The sequence below is a fragment of the Triticum dicoccoides genome, chromosome 2B, assembly GCF_002162155.2.
Source record: "Triticum dicoccoides isolate Atlit2015 ecotype Zavitan chromosome 2B, WEW_v2.0, whole genome shotgun sequence".
Lineage (NCBI taxonomy): Eukaryota > Viridiplantae > Streptophyta > Magnoliopsida > Poales > Poaceae > Triticum > Triticum dicoccoides.
This window is the reverse complement of record NC_041383.1, coordinates 129,867,263-129,887,534: the sequence shown is the minus strand read 5'-3', so window position 1 is coordinate 129,887,534 and position 20,272 is coordinate 129,867,263.

The following is a 20,272-nucleotide window of genomic DNA, read 5'->3' as shown; positions in this document are numbered from 1 at the left end:
TGGAATGTCAGAATGGAACAGTTGGTTCATTTTGGTGGAACTGCACAAAGGGAGATCTGTGTTCCAATCCTCATCATCCGTATTGGCACCATAACCTTCCTTTAGGTAAGAATGATATTTAATGCATGTGTTCATCTCTATTTTGCGAATGCCATGAGAAAATAATGCTATTTTTTACTAGTACACTTGTACTCCCTCACTGACAAAACCAATTCTGAAATAGAAGGCCAGCCATGTACTTGGTTTCACCAATTGGTGAGGAGAAAGAGAAACATAGCATGAATAGGAAGAAGAAGAAGAATAAACAGTTCCAAGGTGGTCTTGCTGAAGCCAGAGGCCTCAGTCGAGGCCATTCAAGGGCTCTGGCAACGACTACCTTACATGTGAGACGATCCTCCAGGGAGCCCTTCCACTTCTGATGTCTCACTTAATTAATTAGGAGTACTTAAGTACCACTAATTTATTGCTGCCTAATTTTCTTGTCGGAGTTAAACAAATCTTTAGTAGCACCCTATGCTGAATCATGTATGTGTGTATGTTTGTCTATGGAGGTGAATCATGTGGTGAAGCAGGGAGGGAATATTTTTAGTGTCATGACATAATAGTGCTATTGTTTTGCATGTCAATTTATTGCCATTGGTTCAACGAGGCAATGTTTTGCGTATTCTCCATCATGAATTTGATGCTACTGTTAGAGTAATATGCTAATGTCTTTCTATCCTTTCTCATTAAGCTAATGAAGGTTTCACCTTGTTCCTACTTGTGCAAACAGGGATCATGTTGTGCCAATCATACATTTTAGTGGAACTACACAAGACAATACAATGAACTATATCCCAGCTAGTGCTTTAACTCTGCTGGAAGTTCTGGATAATCTTTCGATATAATCTCAACACTGGTAAACAAGAGCGATTTCAACCATACATTTGAAGTGCACAAAAATATATACTATTGAGTGATTCTAGTGAGTGCTTTATCATCTCTTATGGGACTACATGAATAAGCTTTTTTCCTAAGGTTGGTACGGGCCTAAGGCCTTCATCCATAATAGTTTGTTGTCATCTCCATTTGTATCGTGCTACTGTCATGAGAAACTCCTTTATCTTTGCACGTTAAATTTTTTCAACCTATGGTACATGGCAATGCTTTGAGTGTTGAGCTAATTGGCACTGATTAAATAAACTAATACTTCTCTTTAAGGAAGACTACTATGTTGCTAACTTTACCCATTAAGATAATGTCGGCGCTTCTATTTGTAAGTGTATGTTTCGTCAACTAGTCCGACTATTATAGTAATCTCACTCTCTCAATATATGTGCCAATAGGGATGCTCGATTTTGGTGGAACTGCACAAAACTTTGGGTGCTTCATTGCCTCAACAGCTTTCGTCCTTTCCTGTCAGTCGCTAATCTGGGCTTGCTTTCTTCCTTTGCTGTCAGTCGCTTTGCTTATCTCGGCTTCCAGTCAAAGGAAATAGTAATTGATATGCTACCTCACACAGGTTGGTACTGGTCTTTATCCTGATTATTGTGCTTGTCATGTATTGGTAATTTGGTATTGTGCTACTGTTTGCCGATTTTTATTAAGGAGTAACTTGGAGCCTGAACTCACAGGAAAATCATTACATTGGGTGATTTCAGTAGAACTGCACAAAAGGATCAGATGGACAAATTCTTATGCTGCTGCTATGTACTCCAAAGTTCACTCAGACAAGCATCGATGTAGACAAGAAGTGCCTATATTCGTTCGAGTATCAACCGGCGTCAACTAGTTGTCAAACTCCAAGTATTAGGAGAGTGAACGCCAAAAATATTGCTTGGCGCATAGCCCAGAAAAAACACAGTCCAGTCTTTGGTCCCAACTTGTGCCTTTTGGTTATCGGCAGATATGGTAGCGAACTCTATGGCATGGAGTCTAAAGATTCCAGAAAAGTTGGTTGACGCGTATATTCATCTGGCACTTAATCAGTCTACATGCCAGGGATGCTCCATTTCAGTTGAACTGCATAAAAAATTTGGGTGGTTCATTTTCTCAACCGCCTCCTTTCTTGTCTGCAATGTAGAATTTTGGCGAGCTACAGGACCAAGATGAGCCAGTAAACTAATTGGATGAAAGTAGTGGCCAAGTTGCTCAAACCTCCCTCGGCACGAGGCAAATATTTGAGGATAAACCTACAAGAAAAGTTCGGATTGTCTGTGCTGCCTCTTATGTACTCGAAAGTTTACTCGTGCAAGCATTAATTTTAGCAAGAAGTACCTCCGACTCAACACCATTTACCAGTCTGTACCCTAGGTAATTAAAGTTCGTCCATGGATCATATTGGCTGTGATCTCAATCATTTGGATGCATAAACATACTGAACATGTGTATATCTGAATGTGAATTATCTATGAATATTGTCATGTGATCTATCAATCATTTGGATGCATAGACAAGCTGAACTTGTGTACATATGAATCTTTTGAGATGTGGATTGTGAATGTTGGCTATGAATATGAACGTGTCCTGTGAACCTTAGTTTGATATGAATGTTTACCTTTTCTGTTGTACTTGTGTGTGAACTTGTCAGTACGCCTACTATGGGATATGTGATGTATGGGTGTCAACGGCACACCTTCTTCCTGAGAAGAATTGCACCTGCTTTGTTAGGGTAGGAATGGTGCATCAGCTCTTTTTAATCTTTTTGCTCTATCTTCCCCCTCCCCCGCTCAACCCCTATGTCAGGACCCCGACTCGATGTCACATCGATCTAGCCTGTAACACCTCATATCACTTTGCGGCCTCACGCACGGTATCCCCACGGGTGTCGCCTTACCTTTGCCCGGGACCGTTTGCGCCTTTTGGCTCACGTATATGATAGTGTCGCTAGCATCCATATGATAAGGAGCCCGGGCTGACATGACTAGTTGTAAACCCAAAGTGGCACAGACTTACAGGGACAGGCATCCATGACCCAGCTTCGAACGTGTCGGTCATCAGCAAGTGGGTCCGGGCTGTAGCACTGGGCTAGTAGGACTCCGGTAAACCAGGCTGTAGCGGGCTAACAGGACTCCGGTACTCAAGGCGTGACATTTCCCCAAAGGGACAGACACAGGAACGAAGAAGGACACATGTCGGCCAGCCTAAGTGTTCCGGAGCAGTAGCAAGCTACCATGGCTCGGTGGAAACACTAGGAGACATTTCCCGGTAAGAGAGGCTACTAAAGATAAACAACTAGGTAGTCAGATCCCACACATACCAAGCATTTCAATCATACACACAATATGCTCGATATGTGCAAATACAACAAGGCATCACAACATGACTCTACGACAAAATTACTTTATTTAAGGCTCAGAGAGCCATACATAACATACACATAGGTACGGGTCACACGACCCAGCATTCAAGTCATACAGTCATACAAACCAGCAACGGAAGTAACTTGTCTGAGTACAGACAACTAGTAAAATAAAAGAGGCTTGGAAAGCCTAGCTATACTACGTGGTCCTTCACAAGCTCAGGATCACCACCTGGCCTTAGCCTACTCATTGATGTCAACGTCTACGAAGAACCCATCAGAAGGGGTTGCAGCGTCTTCTGTAAAAATGTAAATTATAGCAACATGAGTACAAAGGTACTCAGCAAGACTTACATCAGATCCTACATACATGCACATTATCAAGAAGGGTTGGTGGAGTTGTTGCAGCAAGCCAGCTTTGACTCTTGGCTAGGCTATCCTACGAGACTCCAACTTGAAATGGTTTTGCGCACACGAGTCCACTACTCACCACTTCAATACACTACCGAGGATCCACCTCCGTCTTCCTACGGAAGAGCCATCCTCGGCACTCACACTTATCTTGAGGCTTTTAGTAGTTTCCATTTACTTGTCTATGAACTGTATAGGCAACCAAGTAGTCCTTTACCACGGACGCGGCTATTCGAATAGATCATGATAACCCTGCAGGGGTGTACTTCTTCATACATGTTTCCACCACTTAGCGTCTGCACACGACATGTGCTCGGCAGACTTCAAGCGAAAGCCGACGTGGGTGTAGACCACGACCTACCTAAACACCTAAGCCTCTAGTCCAGGTTTATCGCCTATCCAGGTTCCATCCGCAGGGAGTCCGGCCGAGGTTTCCATACGGCCCCGAACGATGTGAACAGGGTTCTCGAGATACCTAACGGGTATTCGGTACACCCGTCCACGTACCTACCGCATCACAGCCCACCCCTACGGTCAGCGCTGTCCACGGCCTCCAGTAGGCTACAAACACCAGAAACTACTTGCAACTCCTGGACAGAGATCTAGGGTGAATAAGAAGTCGAGCGGGGTCATATTTCAGGGCCCAATGCATGGTAGTAGCTGTATCTTAAATCACACATACAGATCTCAGTGCTTAAGGTCGGCTTCAATGAAACAACCCACCATGTACTCCTACATGGCCTCTCATCGATACCTTTACCAAATCGTGTTCACCACACCACTCTCATTACCGACATAATCATTTCACTCCAGCCCATCACCCAGATGAACCAGACCTGACACGACTCTAAGCATAGCAGGCATAGCAAGGTAGAAACAACACATACATATGGCTCAATCAACTCCTACACATGCTAGTGGGTTTCATCTAGTTACTGTGGCAATGACAGGTCATGCAGAGGAAGTGGGTTCAACTACCGTAGCACACAGCAGTTTGAAACGCGTTGTCTTAATGCAGTAAGAGAGAGCAGGAGCGAGAACATGGGATTGTATCGATATGATCAAATAGTTGGTTGCTTGCCTGATGGTTCGATGCACTGATATGGTTCTTCGCTAGGGTAATCACGGTACTCCTCGGGGGCAGAACCTGCCGCAAAGAACATCGATACACAGCCATCACCAAACAATGTGCGACAATATGATGCATGCATGGAACATGGCAATATGAGTGTGTTGGGCTAATGCAACTAAGACCAGAAGGGTTTGAACCAATTTGAACCAAAGATTCAAATTTCAAACTCATACATGGCCCTTTAAAGTGTTTTATCTTGTTCTGCAATAAACATCAAGTTAACTTGTTTAATCATGCATGAAGATAGTACAGATGGATAGATTGGATTTTTCTGATCATTTTTCATATATAACTTGTCTGATTTGGAGCTACAGATTAAAAGTTATGAATATTTGAAGTTTAAACTATATTCTGGAATTTACTATATTAGAATAAATCCAGAAAATCAATTACTGCGTCAGCCTGACGTCAGTGTGACATCAGCGGGTCAACGGGACACGGTCCGGGTCAAACCTGACAGTGGGTCCCGCGTGTCAGTGTGATTAGTTTAGTTAAAGTTTAATTAAAACTAAACCTATTTAATTAACAGGGCTGGGCCCCACCTGTCATTGACTCATCGGAGTCAACCAGGGCCCACCCGCGGTCAAACCCAGGTCGGCTGCACCGGCGTTTAGCCGCCGGCGAGCCCGACGCGGCGGCGGAAGTGGTTTTGGCCGTTCCGGAGGCCATCGGAGTGGAGCTGAGGACGAGCCGCAGCTCTTGGTGGAGTCCGTTGGGATCGGGGTGGCCGGAGTTGGCGTCGGTGACGACCTTGGCGGCCACCGGAGTTCGGCCGAAGGCGAACTTGACGTTAGAGGGGTCGGTGAGGTGCAGGGAGTAGCTGGTTAGGTGCTACGTGACGTGGTGAGCATGATGGACACCAGTTTGTGGCCGGAGGGTGACCGGGAGCACGTCGGCGATGAGATCCACGGCGGTGCGTGCGGGTGGTCTTCGTGCGGTGGCTACACGGCTCAGGAACGAGAGAGGGAGGGTAGGAGGGGTAGCTAGGCTCACAGCGCACCCGTAGAGGCCACCGGCGGGGTCGGGGACGAGCTGAGGCGGCGACGGCGTTGAAGGGGATCTCCGGCGACGACGGACTCGGGCGAGGTCGGTGCGGTGGACTCGGGCCGCACGAGCACACGGGGCTCGGCTAGCTCGATGAAGTGGACGGCGGCGGAGCTCCTGGACACGACGAGAAGATGCACGGGCGGCGGGGAGCGCGGCTACGACGTAGGCACGGCGGTGGTGGCGTCGGCCATGGCTGGGGAGTGCGAGGGGGAGGAGCTGGAGAGGAGAGGGGGTGTCTGGGGGTTCGGCGGAGAGAGGGGGAGTGATCCACGACGTTAGCCGATGAGTGGAGCGGCGAGGCGGCGAGCAGGTGTGTGGCACCCATGCGGTGCTCGCCGTCGAGCACCTGCCTGCCTGCCTGGCCGGCAAGCAGCTCGCTGGCGCGGCGCTGGGCTGGGCCGGCAGGTGGGCCGGGTGCTGGGCGCCAGGTAAGTTTTCCTGTTACTTCCTGTTTTCTGTTTTTTTAATACTTCTGCAACTTTGTTGAATTATTAAAAATACTTAGGCAACTCCTAAAATCACCAAACTACTCCTGGTCCATAGTTGGATTATTTCCAACATGAAACATTTTAGTTTGGAGATATTTGAGCATTTGAATATTTTATATAATTTTAAATGCCCAAATTCAAATATCTATGATTTAATTCAAAGACCCTAAGATGACCTAGGAAAATGTGCATCACTTTTGGCAGAGGTTCTGAACCAAGACAAAAATGATGGGCATTTTAGAAGGGCATTTCAGGTTCATTGAAAAAGTTTTTAGTAAACCCTAGTTGGTTTCAGAGGGGGCTGGGGGTTCTGTCATCCCCATTTCAGGTTTTTGATGAAAGAATAGACATGATGCAACACTCTAATGCATGAACTAGCTAGGGTGTGACAACTCACCCCCACTCAAAAGAATCTCGTCCCGAGATTTGGGTTCCTCCGGAAAGAGGGCGGGATACTCGAGTCGAAGACGATCCTCCCTTTCCCAAGTTGCTTCATCCTCAGAATGGTGCGACCATTGAACTTTGAGAAACTTGATATTATGACGTCGAGTGGTACGCTCGGCCTGATCGAGGATACAAATGGGGTACTCTCGATACGTGAGATTATCTTGGAGATCAAGCGTTTCGTGGTCCACTCCATGGATAGGATCCGAGAAGCAACGCCTGAGTTGAGAAACGTGGAAGACATCATGGACTCTAGAGATATGCGGAGGTAGCTCCAACTGGTAGGCAACTTCTCCTCGTTTAGCGAGAATGCGAAAAGGTCCAATGTAACGAGGAGCCAATTTGCCTTTGATACCGAAACGATGGGTTCCCTTTAGAGGAGTAACCCGAAGGTAAGCCTTCTCGTCAACCTCGAAAGTCATAGCCTTATGTTTTCGGTCATATTGACTCTTTTGACGAGATTGGGCTGTTTTCAACTTTTCACGAACGATGCGAACTTGCTCTTCTGCTTCCTGAATCATATCCGGGCCAAAGAATTGTCTTTCCCCGGTTTCTGACCAGTTAAGGGGTGTTTGACACCGTCGTCCATAGAGAATTTCAAAAGGGGCTTTACCCAAGCTAGATTGATAGCTGTTGTTGTAAGTAAATTCAGCAAATGGAAGGAATTTCTCCCAATCCATTCCGAATGAGATAACAGAGGCTCGAAGCATGTCTTCTAGGATCTGGTTGACGCGTTCTACTTGACCACTCGATTGAGGGTGAAAAGCGGTGCTAAAGGAAAGGCGGGTTCCCATAGCATTTTGGAAACTTTCCCAAAATCGAGAGGTGAAAAGACTTCCTCGATCCGAGTTAATTTCCAAAGGAACACCATGGAGAGACACTATTCGGGAGATGTATAAGTCTGCCAATTGACTAGCGGTTATACTCTCACGAACAGGTAAGAAATGGGCTACCTTGGAAAGACGATCGACCACGACGAAGACAACATTATTCCCTCTCTTGGTCCTGGGAAAACCGATAATGAAATCCATACCAATTTTATCCCATTTCCATTCAGGAATAGCTAGGGGTTGAAGGGTGCCAGCAGGCCGTTGATGCTCTGCTTTTACACGACGGCAGACGTCGCAATTAGCAATATACTGAGCAATTTCTCTCTTCATCCTAGTCCACCAGAACCTCTGGCGTAGGTCCTGATACATCTTGGTACTATCGGGATGAATGGTGAGAGGAGATTCATGAGCCTCCTTAAGGATCAACTACCGTAGATGCTGGTTCTTGGGAACCACTAAACGGTTCTCAAAGTACACAACACCATGATCATTTGTGGAGAAACAATTAGCACCTCCGCTAGCAATGATCTCCTTGATTTTAGATATTCCCTTATCTCGCTTTTGGGCAGTGATAATTTGATCCGTAAGAGTAGGTTTCGCCACCAAGGTGGAAAGAAATCCTTGAGGAACAATATGAAGGTTAAGCTTCCGAAATTCCTCATGGAGAAGCGGTTGACTTTGTTGTAACATCAGGTTGTTACAATAAGATTTACGACTTAGCGCATCAGCCATGACATTGGCTTTCCCTGGGGTGTAAGTTATTCCTAAGTCGAAATCTGTGATCAACTCGACCCAACGTCTTTGCCTGAGATTCAAATCCGGTTGGGTGAAGATGTACTTCAGACTTTGGTGATCAGTGAATATTTCGCAACGATTACCGAGGAGGTAATGTCGCCAGGTTTTAAGTGCATAGACTACAGCTGCAAGCTCTAGATCATGAGTAGGATAATTCTCCTCATGTGGGTGCAATTGCCGTGAAGCGTAAGCAATTACGTGTCGATCTTGCATGAGAATGCAACCTAGTCCTTGTCGCGAGGCGTCGCAGTAGATAACAAAGTCCTTGGAGAAGTCTGGCGGTACCAGTACGGGAGCAGAAGTCAGGCGTCTTTTCAGTTCCTGAAAGTTGTGCTCACATTGTGGAGTCCACTCGAACTTTTTATCTTTCTTGAGGAGTTCGGTTAGAGGTTTTGCAACTTTGGAGAAATTCTTGACAAAGCGACGACAATAGCTCGCTAGGCCAAGGAAACTCCGAACTTGCTTGACTGATTCAGGTGGAGTCCAATTAAGGACGGCTTGAACTCTCTCAGGGTTAACAGCAATACCTTTACCAGATATTACATGACCCAGATAGGTCACTTTTGACAACCAAAATTCACATTTAGAGAATTTGGCATAAAAACGATGCTCTCAAAGTTTCTTCAACACTAGCCTTAGATGTTCGGCATGTTCTTCCTCGTTCTTGGAGTAGATGAGTATGTCATCGAGGTAAACCACGACGAATTTATCCAAATACTCCATGAAGATTGAGTTCATCAACCGAGAAAAAGTGGCTGGAGCGTTGGTTAAACCGAAGGACATGACGGTGTACTCGTATTGGCCATAACGAGTAACAAAGGCCGTTTTAGGAATGTCCCCGTTCCTGATTTTGATTTGATGGTAGCCCAACCTCAAATCCATTTTGGAGAAGACTGAGGATCCAGCGAGCTGATCATACAGGTCGTTGATCCTGGGGAGCGGATATTTGTTCTTGATTGTGACCAAATTGACAGGTCGATAATCTACAACCATCCGGTCCATACCATCCTTCTTCTTGACGAAGAGGACGGGGCAAGCCCACAGAGATGAACTAGGTCGGATGAAACCCTTTTTCAAGGACTCATCGAGTTGTTTCTTAAGCTCGGCTAGTTCCAGTGGTGCCATCTTATAGGGTCTTCTAGCAATCGGGACGGTTCCTGGAATAAGGTCTATTACGAACTCAACATCCCTGTCAGGTGGAACACCTGGCAATTCCTCTGGGAAGACATCCAGGAAGTCACGGACTACCGGAACGTCCTCAAGGTCTGGCAAAGGGCTGGCGTTAAGAGAAAATAACTGTCGCTTGGCTATTCGGGTCAATACATTGACTATCTTCCCCGAAGGATGGGTGAGTTGAACAGTCCTAGAGAAACAATCAATTTTGGCATGATGGGCTGACATCCAGTCCATACCCAAGATGATATTAATATCTGAAGATTTAAGAGCTATCAAAGAGGCAAGGAAAACAAGTCTATCGACTTGGATTTCATTTCCATGACTTACCCTGGAGGTTTGCCATTTGGATCCCGGAGTTTGAATTACCATAGAGGTGGGCATCTCACAGAATGTGGTGTTATGCAGACGAGCATAGCTCTCGGATATAAATGAATGAGATGCTCCTGTATCGAAAAGAACACATGCCGGGTGGCAATTAACAAGGAGCGTACCGAGAACGACGTTGGGATCCTCTTGAGCTTCTTCGGCAGAGATACAGTTGACATGGCCACGTGCAGCGGTGGCCGGCTTGGCGTGGAACACCTTACCTGTCGGCTTGCCACGGCCAACAACTTTAGCAGGTTGGTTGGGGTTGGTCTGGGGACACTCGCGCATATAGTGGCCTGATTCCCCACACTTAAAGCAAGTCACGGAACTGGCGCATGGAGGAGCATTGTTGGTTGGACCACCATAGGGCTTGGCTGGTGCAAACTGTTGAACGGGGCGAGGCGCCTGGAAGGATGGCCTCGGTGTGAACCTGGGTGGCAGGGCAGTGTTAGGCACCCACACGCGGCGCTTCTGAGGGCCATCACCGGATGAGGAACCCATGTCACGGCCATGCTTGCGTGTTGCGTCATAATCAGTCTGACCAGTCTCAGCACTGATGGCCTTGTTAACAAGCTTCTGAAAAGATGTGCACTCATGCAGACGGAGTTCGCGGCGAAGCTCAGGACTAAGTCCCTTACGGAACCTTGCTTGCTTCTTGGCATCAGTAGAAACTTCCTCAGTTGCATATCGTGCGAGGTTACCAAACTCCATGCTGTAAGCATCCACAGAGAGTCGGCCTTGAGTGAAACTGCAAAATTCCTCACGTTTACGGTCCATGAGACCCTCCGGAATGTGATGTTCACGGAAAGCCTCGCTGAATTCAACCCAAGTAGTGACATGGCCCGCTGGGCGCATAGCTCCATAATTCTCCCACCATAGACTGGCGGGGCCTTCAAGATGATATGCAGCAAAGGTGACCTTGTCAGCCTCAGCTACTAGCGCGGAACGCAGTTTGTGAGAAATACTGCGAAGCCAGTCATCAGCATCGAGAGGCTCGACGGAGTGGTGGAACGTGGGTGGATGTAACTTGATGAAATCACTGAGTGACACCAAGTTATTTCTCTAATGGTGTGCTGTGTTCTGTTCAATTCGCTCCAACAAACGGTTGGTCTCCCGCTTGTTTCTCTCGGCTTCCAGCATAACCTCGGCTAGGGAAGGAGGATGAGGCAGATTTGCATTCCTGACTTCACTGCCTTCGGCCTGCTCTTGAGGAGCAGGGTTATTGCGCGTGTTGACCATCCTAGGTAAACAAGACAATGATTTAGTCAGAATGATAAGATTCTGACATAGGATACAGAATGTAAGGAATAACTCGGAATGCAAGATGATCATCTGTATGACATGGTAGATACAGAAACTGCTTCTTTTATTCCATCGTCATACACACCATACAAGGTTTAGTACAAGACCAAACAAGGTACTATTACGGTGAAAAGAAGATTACATCTCATCAGAGGCACTCCGAGCTCCTATACATTATTTCTCTACACCTCCGGAAAGCGGTACAAACTAGGTCATATCCCACGAGTCACGCAGGACGATAGACGACACAACTAGTACGAACTAGTGATACTACCACTAACTCAGGCCAATCCGTAGTAGTCCTCGTAGAAGTCACCTCCGTAGCCTGGAAGCTCAACATGATCATCCGGGAACAGACGATCTCGCGGAGCTTGTGGACCATAGGGGCTAGGATGAGGTCTTGGACCAACAGACGGTGACCTGCGGGGACCGCGAGGTGGGGTGATGCCTCCTACATCACGCCAACCCATCACGTCTGGCAGAGCAGATCTCACAGGATAGAGATCGCGCATATCCGAATATCCAGCTTGCACAGCCGGTGCAAACCGAGTCAACGTGGCCCAATGGTCAGCACGGGTATTGAAAAGCTCTAGCCGCAAGGCCCGATTTTCACGGTCCTTATCTTCGAGCATCTCAGCAGTGGTGCGAGTCCGTGAATCCTCCTGAGTGGGGTCAGCATAGATAGCCTGGAGATACCCTTGTGCTCCCGGAAGTGATCCTGGCATATACCGGAAATCAGAGTCCCGAAATAGGCCAGCCCTGACTCGCATGATGGTCATCATAGAGTAGGCGGCGTCCTGCACAGCCATCTCAATAGTAACCCCGAGTCCATAGGAGCAGTGAAGGGGCTCGGTGGATCCAGGATAAGATGGAAATATCCTGACAGTGCAGAGATACTGGCTTTGATTAAAGTCTCGAAATTGCTCCTCGACCGTGTACTCAGGATACCAACGGTATCCAGCCTCTGTCATTACCCTGACCAACATGGCAGTATGGCCGGGTACATCTAGGCATCGAGTCAGGCGAACCACTTGATTGAGGTCGCGAGTGGCCATCTGAAAGCACAACCATAATGCAAAGGCATTAGAATTTCTAGCAAAATTTCGACAGCATAACAGCTGTAAATGCTCAAAAGGATTTTGAGACATTTGACAAAGGATTTCATACACACTCAACAACATCATATCAAAGTTCTGAGTCCATCCTAGCAACATAATGTGGTAGTAGAACTGAACTAGGCTTGTATCCATCAAACCTATAAGGTACTACTGATTAGTAACACGTGAACCTGATAGAGAGAAAAGATCCTAATTCCTTAACCCCCGGTGGAAGGATAGACTGACTCAGATCAGAATGTCATAAGATAAAGGAGTAAAAAGAGCCTTACGTTCCAACCCACAAACAATTCCCCTACATATAACTAAAGAATTTGTAGACTCAACATCGACCAGTTTGGCTTGGAGAACCTACAGGCAGTCCTGCTCTGATACCAATGCTGTCAGGACCCCGACTTGATGTCACATCGATCTAGCCTGTAACACCTCATATCACTTTGCGGCCTCACGCACGGTAACCCCACGGGTGTCGCCTTACCTTTGCCCGGGACCATTTGCGCCTTTTGGCTCACGTATATGATAGTGTCGCTAGCATCCATATGATAAGGAGCCCGGGCTGACATGACTAGTCGTAAACCCAAAGTGGCACAGACTTACAGGGACAGGCATCCATGACCCAGCTTCGAACGTGTCGGTCATCAGCAAGTGGGTCCGGGCTGTAGCACTTGGCTAGCAGGACTCCGGTAAACCGGGCTGTAGCGGGCTAACAGGACTCCGGTACTCAATGCGTGACATTTCCCCGAAGGGACAGACACAGGAACGAAGAAGGACACATGCCGGCCAGCCTAAGTGTTCCGGAGCAGTAGCAAGCTACCATGGCTCAGTGGAAACACTAGGAGACATTTCCCGGTAAGAGAGGCTACTAAAGATAAACAACTAGGTAGTCAGATCCCAAACATACCAAGCATTTCAATCATACACACAATATGCTCGATATGTGCAAATACAACAAGGCATCACAACATGACTCTACGACACAAGTACTTTATTTAAGGCTCAGAGAGCCATACATAACATACACATAGGTACGGGTCACACGACCCAGCATTCAAGTCATACAACCATACAAACCAGCAGCGGAAGTAACTTGTCTGAGTACAGACAACTAGTAAAATAAAAGAGGCTTGGAAAGCCTAGCTATACTACGTGGTCCTTCACAAGCTCAGGATCACCACCTGGCCTTAGCCTACTCATTGATGTCAACGTCTACGAAGAACCCATCAGAAGGGGTTGCAGCGTCTTTTGTAAAAATGTAAATTATAGCAACATGAGTACAAAGGTACTCAGCAAGACTTACATCAGATCCTACATACATGCACATTATCAAGAAGGGTTGGTGGAGTTGTTTCAGCAAGCCAGCTTTGACTCTTGGCTAGGCTATCCTACGAGACTCCAACTTGAAATGGTTTTGCGCACACGAGTCCACTACTCACCACTTCAATACACTACCGAGGATCCACCTCCGTCTTCCTACGAAAGAGCCATCCTCGGCACTCACACTTATCTTGAGGCTTTTAGTAGTTTCCATTTACTTGTCTATGAACTATATAGGCAACCAAGTAGTCCTTTACCGCGGACGCGGCTATTCGAATAGATCAGATAACCCTGCAGGGGTGTACTTCTTCATACATGTTTCCAGCACTTAGCGTCTGCACATGACATGTGCTCGGCAGAATTCAAGCGAAAGCTGACGTGGGTGTAGACCACGACCTACCTAAACACCTAAGTCTCTAGTCCAGGTTTATCGCCTATCCAGGTTCCATCCGCAGGGAGTCCGGCCGAGGTTTCCCATACGGCCCCGAACGATGTGTACAGGGTTCCGTGACACCTAACGGGTGCCCGGTATTCCCGGCCACATACCTACCGCATGACAGCCCACCCCTACGGTCAGCGCTGTCCACGGCCTCCAGTAGGCTACAAACACCAGAAACTACTTGCAACTCCTGGACAGAGAACTAGGGTGAATAAGAAGTCGAGCGGGGTCATATTTCAGGGCCCAATGCATGGTAGTAGCTGTATCTTAAATCACACATACAGATCTCAGTGCTTAAGGTCGGCTTCAATGAAACAACCCACCATGTACTCCTACATGGCCTCTCATCGATACCTTTACCAAATCGTGTTCACCACACCACTCTCATTACCGACATAATCATTTCACTCCAGCCCATCACCCAGATGAACCAGACCTGACACGACTCTAAGCATAGCAGGCATAGCAAGGTAGAAACAACACATACATATGGCTCAATCAACTCCTACACATGCTAGTGGGTTTCATCTAGTTACTGTGGCAATGACAGGTCATGCAGAGGAAGTGGGTTCAACTACCGTAGCACACAGCAGTTTGAAACGTGTTGTCTTAATGCAGTAAGAGAGAGTAGGAGCGAGAACATGGGATTGTATCGATATGATCAAATAGTTGGTTGCTTGCCTGATGGTTCGATGCACTGATATGGTTCTTCGCTAGGGTAATCACGGTACTCCTTGGGGGCAGAACCTGCCGCAAAGAACATCGATACACAGCCATCACCAAACAATGTGCGACAATATGATGCATGCATGGAACATGGCAATATGAGTGTGTTGGGCTAATGCAACTAAGACCAGAGGGGTTTGAAACAATTTGAACCAAAGATTTAAATTTCAAACTCATACATGGCCCTTTAAAGTGTTTTATCTTGTTCTGCAATAAACATCAAGTTAACTTGTTTAATCATGCATGAAAATAGTACATATGGATAGATTGGATTTTTCTGATCATTTTTCATATATAACTTGTCTGATTTGGAGCTACAGATTAAAAGTTATGAATTTTTGAAGTTTAAACTATATTCTGGAATTTACTATATTAGAATAAATCCAGAAAATCAATTACTGCGTCAGCCTGACGTCAGTGTGACATCAACGGGTCAACGGGACACGGTCCGGGTCAAACCTGACAGTGGGTCCCGCGTGTCAGTGTGATTAGTTTAGTTAAAGTTTAATTAAAACTAAACGTATTTCATTAACAGGGCTGGGCCCCACCTGTCATTGACTCATCGGAGTCAACCAGGGCCCACCCGCGGTCGAACCCAGGTCGGCTGCACCGGCGTTTAGCCGCCGGCGAGCCCGACGAGGCGGCGGAAGTGGTTTTGGCCGTTCCGGCCACCAAATGGGTCGCGCAGGCCATCGGAGTGGAGCTGAGGACGAGCCACAGCTCTTGGTGGAGTCCGTTGGGATCGGGGTGGCCGGAGTTGGCGTCGACGACGACCTTGGCGGCCACCGGAGTTCGGCCGAAGGCGAACTTGACGTTAGAGGGGTCGGTGAGGTGCGGGAAGTAGCTGGTTAGGTGCTACGTGACGTGGTGAGCATGATGGACACCAGTTTGTGGCCGGAGGGTGACCGGGATCACGTCGGCGACGAGATCCGCGGCGGTGCGTGCGGGTGGTCTTCGTGCGGTGGCTACACGGCTCGGGAACGAGAGAGGGAGGGTAGGAGGGGTAGCTAGGCTCACAACGCACCCGTAGAGGCCACCGGCGGGGTCGGGGACGAGCTGAGGCGGCGACGGCATTGAAGGGGATCTCCGGCGACGGCGGACTCGGGCGAGGTCAGTGCGGTGGACTCGGGCCGCACGAGCACACGGGGCTCGGCTAGCTCAATGAAGTGGACGGCGGCGGAGCTCCTGGACATGACGAGAAGATGCACGGGCGGCGGGGAGCACGGCTACGACGTAGGCACGGCGGCGGTGGCGTCGGCCATGGCTGGGGAGCGCAAGGGGGAGGAGCTGGAGAGGAGAGGGGGTGTCTGGGGGGGTCGGGGGAGAGAGGGGGAGTGATCCACGACGTTAGCCGACAAGTGGAGCGGCGAGGCGGCGAGCAGGTGCGTGGCACCCATGCGGTGCTCGCCGTCGAGCACCTGCCTGCCTGCCTAGCCGGCAAGCAGCTCGCTGGCGCGGCGTTGGGCTGGGCCGGCAGGTGGGCCGGGTGCTGGGCGCTAGGTAAGTTTTCCTGTTACTTCCTGTTTTCTGTTTTTTTAATACTTCTGCAACTTTGTTGAATTATTAAAAATACTTAGGCAACTCCTAAAATCACCAAACTACTCCTGGTCCATAGTTGGATTATTTCCAACATGAAACATTTTAGTTTGGAGATATTTGAGCATTTGAATATTTTATATAATTTTAAATGCCCAAATTCAAATATCTATGATTTAATTCAAAGACCCTAAGATGACCTAGGAAAATGTGCATCACTTTTGGCAGAGGATCTGAACCAAGACAAAAATGATGGGCATTTTAGAAGGGAATTTCAGGTTCATTGAAAAAGTTTTTAGTAAACCCTAGTTGGTTTCAGAGGGGGCTGGGGGTTCTGTCATCCCCATTTCAGGTTTCTGATGGAAGAATAGACCTGATGCAACACTCTAATGCATGAACTAGCTAGGGTGTGACACCCTACCGTAATGTTTTCGGCCTCAAAACAAACATAGTACTGCGTTGTTTTTGGGGCTTGATGAAAAATCAAGTGCTGGTTTCTGTAGGTTGGCCCACCCAGCAAATGGGCTGCTGGTCTACCATGGACTGGGAGGCTAAAAATACAAGTTGTATGGTGTAGAGGCAAGTAAAAAAATGCCATCGAGAGCCATCTACTGAAGAAAAAAAATCGCTCCTGATGTACTTCTTCAATCATGCCGCCGGCCCCTTTTAATCCTGTTCGCTCGGGGATCTAGCTGGTATCATTTTTTTCTAGAGGGTGAACAAGTATCAGCTAGGCCTAGGTTTTGTATTTTAACATGCTTAGCCCACGACATATGGAGACAGTTGTTTCAACTTATTTTTTGAGGTCCATACTGGCCTATGGGCTTTTTCTTAAAGATCGGCAGCCCAATGTATTTTTTTAATAAAACGCAGGTCTTTATTCTATTTATCTATATATAAGAATAATAATGCTGTGTCCAATTTATGTTTTCCCTTCTAACCACATTATATATATTTATATTATTACTATTATCGTATATTTTATAAAGATGTATATATACATTATAAAAACATCCCACGTGTTATTAACTTATAAAAGTAAATGTTTAATAGAAGTTGGCAAGGAAAATCCTGGTTGTTTTTGACTCACAGGCAAGGAAAATCCTGGTGATTGCATACAAAAGCTTGCGAAGATTTTAAGGACCAATGTAAAAATAACGCGCTCATTTTTATTTTGAGCAATAACTCACTAATTTGTTAATTTATATATGCGGGAAAATGTGCCTCCCTGGTTTATTTTTTGATATTAATTGCTCCTTCTAACATAACATTATATATAGAACGAGCCCAACTAATTCGTGTATTTCAAGGAAGTGCAAATGGATTGGGATTTCTTAGAAAATAAAAATTGTATGCATTGACGCGAAATTATTTGTTCACCCAGCCCAGCAAATGGACTGTACATTCAAACTGGCTGCCCCCAACCCACGGATGTGCAAAACTAAATGCAGATGCAGCGGTTTCAGCAGGAAGGAGGCATGCAGCGGTGGGTGCAGTTTGCAGGGATCATCAAGGGACGTTTCTCGGAGCATCGGCCATTGTTGTTAAACATATAAGTGATCCAGCAACACTTGAGGCAATGGCAATTACGGAAGTTTTATCCCTATCAGCAGATCTATACGTCCAAAACATCCATGTGGCATCATATTGCAAGGTGGTAGTAGATGATGTGAGGAATGGCACGTCGGCAGCTTATGGTTCAGTCATTAAGGAAATGTTTCCTCCCCCTGACAGCTGGGACCCACCGGCTGTATCTTCGCACGGAAGGAAGTGCCTCCTTGTTATGTGAAAAAAAATATTCCTCCCGTTGACAGCTAGGACCCGTCAGATTTGGTGGCTGACTTGTGGGCCTACTAAGCGGACGTGTACGCAGGGCTTTTGTCAACTTAATCTACAAATGATTCTAGCAACTGGACCGTTGGATGTTAATCCAAGAGTTGTGCTCCTTCTTCAACCTCTGTTCTTGCTCCTGTCTGCCGTGGGCGGCACCGCGGTTGTGCTGCCGCGCACCCGAACCAGTCAAGTTTCCCACTCCTCTCCATCTCTGACTCCACTGCCGCGTCTTCCCCATCTCCGGGTCATTCCAGTCTGGGGCCTCGCCATCATCCACCAGCCTTGGTGCGCTCGACATAGTGTGGTCAACATGGTCAACAACCGAGAGTCATCGGAAGATGACTGCACATGAGAGGCTGACAGTGGGGACGCACCATGCCCATGGACACACGCATGCAATGGAACGTGGCGTGGTCAACATGGTCAAGGAACGACTTCCATCGGAAGAGTACTATACGTGGAGAGGCTGACAGCTGGGTCCGCGGCTGCAAAAAGGAAGTGCCTCCTTATTACGCGGAAAATAATGATTCCTCCACCTAACAACAGGGACCCACCGGATGGTCCACCGTATTTCGTGAAAAAATGTTTCCCCCCCTGACTACTGGGACCCACCAGCTACATCTTCGCATGCAAAGAAGTGCGTCCGGGCAAAAAAAATGATTCTCCCCCCGACTGCTGGGACCCATCAGCTACATCTTCGCACGCAAGGAAGTGCGTCCATATTACGGGCCAAAAAAATGATTCGCCCCCTGACAGTCGGGACCCACCTGGTCAAAGCATACATAGCGTTGTCATTATTGTCGCGAACGTGTACTGATGTCTACTGCACAACCTTTTTCTTGTAGACGTTGTTGGGCCTGCAAGTGCAAAGGTTTGTAGGACAATAGCAAATTTCCCTCAAGTGGATGACCTAAGGTTTATCAATCCCCAACACACCCAATACAATGGTAGATTGTATAGGTGCACTAGTTTGGCAAAGAGATGGTAATACAAGTGCAATATGGATGGTAGATATAGGTTTTTGTAATCTGAAATAATAAAAACAGCAAGGTAACAAGTGATAAAAGTGAGCTTAAACGGAATTGCAATGGTAGGAAACAAGGCCTAGGGTTCATACTTTCACGAGTGCAAGTTCTCTCAACAATAATAACATAGATAGATCATATAACAATCCCTCAACATGCAACAAAGAGTCACTCCAAAGCCACTAATAGCGGAGAACAAACGTAGAGATTATGGCAGGGTACGAAACTACCTCAAAGTTATTCTTTTGGATCGATCTATTAAAGAGTTCGTACTAGAATAACACCTTAAGACACAAATCAACAAAAACCTAATGTCACCTAGATACTCCATTATCACCTCAAGTATCAGTGGGCATGATTATACGATATGCATCACACACTCTCAGATTCATCCAACCAACACAAAGTACTTCAAAGAGTTCCCCAAAGTTTCTACCGGAGAGTCAAGAACATGTGCCAACCCCTATGCATAGGTTCATGGGCGGAACCCGCAAGTTGGTCACCCAAACATACATCAAGTGGCACATGATATCCCATTGTCACCACAGATAAGCACGGCAAGACATACATCAAGTGTTCTCATAAAAGAATCAATCCGATAAGATAACTTCAAAGGGGAAACTCAATTCATCACAAGAGAGTAGAGGGGGAGAAACATTATAAGATCCAACTACAATAGCAAAGCTCGGGATACATCAAGATCGTGCCATAGAGGGAACACGAGAGAGAACACGAGAGAGAGAGAGATCAAACACATAGCTACTGGTACATACCCTCAGCCTCGAGCGTGAACTACTCCCTCCTCGTCATGGATATCGCCGGGATGATGAAGATGGCCACCGGTGAAGAATCCCCCCTCCGGCAGGGTGCCGGGAAGGGCTCTCGAGAGGCTTGCGGCGGCGGAACTCCCGATCTATCTTGACATTCTATGGTTTTAGGGTATGTAGGCTTATATAGGCGAAAGAAGTCAGTCGGGGGGTGCTCGAGGGGCCCACGAGACAGGAGGGTGCGCC